Source organism: Salvelinus namaycush, chromosome 4, assembly GCF_016432855.1.
Source record: "Salvelinus namaycush isolate Seneca chromosome 4, SaNama_1.0, whole genome shotgun sequence".
Lineage (NCBI taxonomy): Eukaryota > Metazoa > Chordata > Actinopteri > Salmoniformes > Salmonidae > Salvelinus > Salvelinus namaycush.
Window position 1 is genome coordinate 66933814 of NC_052310.1, and position 4416 is coordinate 66938229.

Here is a 4416-nt window from a genome sequence, read left to right on the forward strand (position 1 = left end):
GGTTTCCTGTTTGCTTATTTCCTTATACAGCTGAATGAGTGCGGTCTTAGTGCCAGCATCTGTCTGTGGTGGTAAATAAACAGCCACGAAAAGTATAGCTGAGAACTCTCTAGGCAAGTAGTGTGGCCTGCAGTTTATCACAATATACTCTACTTCAGGTGAGCAAAATCTAGAGACTTCCTTAGATTTTGTGCACCAGCTGTTGTTTACAAATATGCACAGACCGCCACCCCTCGTCTTACCGGAGTGTGCTGTTCTATCCTGCCGGTGCAGCGTGTATCCCGCTAGCTGATTGTCCATGTCGTCATTCAGCCACGATTCCGTGAAGCATAGGATATTACATTTTTTGATGTCCCGTTGGTAGGATATTCGTGATCGTACCTCGTCTAGTTTACTGTTTGGAGAATATCGTGTGAGTCCTGCTTGTTGTTGTTGTTGAAGACATCTTTGTCTAATCCGAGGTGAATGATCGCTGTCCTGATATCCAGAAGCTCTTTTCTTCCGTAAGAGACGGTTGCAGAAACATTATGTACAAAATAATTTACAAATATCGTGAAAAAAAACACATAATAGCACAATTGGTTAGGAGACCGTAAAACGGTGACCATCTCCTCCTGCGCCATTTTCGCAAGTTCCTGTACGTTTCCTCCATCGGATTATGTGTTGTTGGTCATAAAGCATAGCCCACCACCGATGCTCTTGCCAGGGAGAGCCCGCTTCCTATCCACTTCAAAAAATGTAAAACCTGGAGGAAAGCCAAGTCTCAGAAAAACAGAATATGTTGCAGGATTTGATGTCCCTTTGGAAGGAGATCCTCGCTCTGAGTTCGTCAAGTTTGTTCATTAATGATTAAACATTGGTTAGTAGTATGCTCGATAATGCTCGAGTCTTAAACTCACTAAGACCCCCGCCACAGCTGCCTCTCGGTCATTGTCTTTCCTTCCTACTCTATGGTAGGACTCCCAAGCAGTTCTGCACCTCGTCGAAGAAGCTAGTCCATTGTTTTGTCGTCTCAGGGAATTTGTGACCGATTCAGGAAACTAGGCGTATGTCGCAAGTCACGACTTCACAGGATAGCCGTTTAAATGTGATTTTTTTTTTTGTTGCCAGAATTGCCTTCTTGAACTTGTGAACTTGCATGAGCCTTAATATCAAACTTGTATGCCATCTGTAAATACAAATAATATTGTTAAATTACGAGCCTAGTTGGTTTAGCCACAGAAAAAGTCAGCAACCTTCCCGCTAGCCATGATTGGCTGAGATAATGAGTGGGCTGGACATGCGGAGAGATGAGTTTGTTGTGATGGACTACTTTCTGGAGGACGATCGTGCCATGCTGAATCTCTCTGAAAATGAATCAGTCTGCCGTGAAGCTTTCATCCATGTATACGGGTAAAAATCTAACATTGAACCTGTTTGGTTAACTTTATCTAGCTATGACAATCGGTTTATATTGCTAGTTAAAGCTTGCTGTTAGCTAGCCAGCAGGAGTTTGATGGCTGGCTTGCTAACGTTACTCTATGGATTGGGATTATAGTACATTTTTTAGCTAGCTAGCTAACGTTAACGTTACATGTCTAAACAAAAGACCCCAGGTTAAAGCTTGCTGTTAGCTAGCTAACGTTAGCGAAGGTTAGATGGCTGGCTTGCTAGCTAACATTGTTCCTGTTTAGTTAACTTTAGCTTGCTATGACAATCAGTTTGTATTGCTAGCTAAAGCTTGCTGTTAGCTAGCCAGCTGGAGTTTGATGGCTGGCTTGCTAACGTTACTCTATGGTTTGGGATTTTAGTTAATTTTTTAGCTAGCAAGCTAGCTAACATTTAATGTTACATGTCTAAACAAAAAACACCAAGTTAAAGCTTGCTGTTAGCTAGCTAACGTTAGCGAAGGTTAGATGGCTGGCTTGCTAGCTAACATTGTACCTGTTTAGTTAACTTTAGCTTGCTATGACAATCAGTTTGTATTGCTAGCTAAAGCTTGCTGTTAGCTAGCCAGCTGGAGTTTGATGGCTGGCTTGCTAACGTTACTCTATGGTTTTTGGATTTTAGTAAATTTTTTAGCTAGCTAGCTAACTAACATTAATGTTACATGTCTAAACAAAAAACACCAGGTTAAAGCTTGCTGTTAGCGAGCTAACGTTAGTGGAGGTAAGATGGCTGGCTTGCTAACGTTACTGTGTGGATTGGGATTTTAATTCATTTTTTAGCTAGCTAGCTAACGTTAATGTTACATGTCTAAACAAAAGACACCAAGTTAAAGCTTTCTGTTAGCTAGGTAACATTAGCGGAGGTTAGATGGCTGGCTTGCTAGCTAACATTGAACCTGTTTAGTTAACTTTACCTAGCTATGACAATCGGATTGCATTGCTAGTTAAAGCTTGCTGTTAGCTAGTCAGCTGGAGTTCGATGGCTGGCTTCCTAACGTTACTCTATGGATTGGGATTTTAGTTAATTTTTTAGCTAGCTAGCTAACGTTAACGTTACATGTCTAAACAACAGACCATAGATAGATAGATAGATATACACTCCAAAAAATATATATATATTAAAAATATATATTTTTGGGAGGCATACCTTTAACTGAGCGGTGTAAAGACAGATTAACAGGGGTGAGATAATTAATTGTAATTTATCTTAATGTTCTTTTGTTGTTTGCAGGTGCACTATCCTTCTGACCATATGCAGCCAGGTCCCATCTACTTTTTAACTCCTCGCAAGTGTGGCTTGTTTGGTTTCTGCTGTGAAAGAATACCATAACAATTCAACTACTTGATTGATGAAGGCATGTCATCCAGCAAAGGCAGCAGTGCAGTCATCAACTACATGCACCATTTCTTCACCAACTATGGAGTGTGTGCTCTGGTATTGTGCCTGGCGGACCCTGCACAAGCTCCACCACAGTCTGGACCTTCACTTCCTGATCACAGGCCACACCAAATTTGCCCTCAACTGGTGCTTCGGCCTCATAAAGCAGCGCTTCAGAAAGACCAGAGTGAACACTTTGTCTGAGATTGCTGGTGTTTTGAAGGACAGCACTGTGACAGGGGTCAACATCCCACAGCTGGTTGGACTGGAGGATGGTACGGTGCTGATGTAACGGTGCTGATGGAACGGTGCTGATGGAACGCTATGGCTGGCAACAACACCTGACTCCGTACTTCAGGCCGCTGCCACAGATCAAGCTGTACCAGCATTTCAGGTGAATATCATTTTCATTGCATTGTATGGGGTTACTCTTCTTATCTAAACTTGGGAGGTGAATTGATGTTGTGCAAGGTTGTAATGTCTTCAACCTTTTTTTTGTTATTTCCTGTTTTACAGCTTCGATGCACTGGAGCAGGGTGTTGTTGTTGCCAAGGAGTGTTCGGAATCAGTCAGGACCAGGTTTCAGCTGCTGCGCAATGCTTACATCCTTCCTCCCATAAATGGTCTGCCTGTACAAGCACCACCTGGACACAGCTAGACAAACTTATCTTTTTGAGAGGGTCAGGGAGTTTTGCGACAAAGAGGCTATGGACATCACATGCCCTGCACCAAAGTCAAGGGCAGGACAGAAACAGGCTTTCCAAATATAGATTCCCTTCTTCATGCGTAGTTCGGACGGACCAGTCATCAGCACTATCTGCAGTGCCTCTATTCAAATGACTCTCTCCTAACACACGCCATACGTTGCTGCTACAAAAAAGAAATATCCTGCTGCTCAGACACTTTACCCCTGATTCTATGCATACAACTACCTCGTTTATCACTATCGTTATTGATATTGTTCGTGTACATACTGTATAATATTTTATTTATATTGACACTATCTATTCTGATATTGCTACTACTATGCAAGTTACCATTTGGCTGTACCGTTACACCTTCTGTAGAGACCATCCACTTAGCAAGACTTAGCAAAATATTGATATATAAAATTAATATTGATATGTGTGGTCGTAATATAGTTTGGGACATAGCACACAGACTCACTAAACACAAATGCTTCGTTTGTAAATTATGTCTGAGTGTTGGAGCGTGCCCCTGGCTATCTGTCAATAAAAAAAAATTGGGCCATCTGGTTAAAAAAATTAGAAATGATTTATACTTTTACTTTTGATAGTTCAGTACATTTTAGCAATTCCATTTTCTTTGATACTTAAGTATTTTTTTAAACCAAATACTTTTCGACTTTTACTCAAGTAGTATTTTACTCGGTGACTTTTACTTTTACTTCAGTCATTTTCTATTAAAGTATCTTTACATCCGGACACTTTCTGTTTACCTGGAATGTTTCCTTATTGTAGGCTACTACCACTTTTAGTCTTCATCTTTACTACACTACTCACTGGTTAGCACGTGACCTCACATGTGAATCCTTAAAGAGATGGGTGGGGCTGGCTTAAGAGGGTGTGAACAATGCTGAATGGGTGTAGA

At 41.2% G+C, this 4416-nt stretch overlaps 1 long non-coding RNA gene across 1 annotated transcript; it reads left to right on the forward strand.

Moving 5' to 3' along the window:
* The first annotated feature begins 1342 nt into the window (after positions 1–1342).
* Positions 1343–4057, forward strand: LOC120045698. The gene is made up of 3 exons (XR_005476744.1): positions 1343–1392; positions 2659–3199; positions 3322–4057. It is a non-coding gene; the product is annotated as an uncharacterized LOC120045698 (long non-coding RNA).
* Positions 4058–4416: the final 359 nt, after the last annotated feature.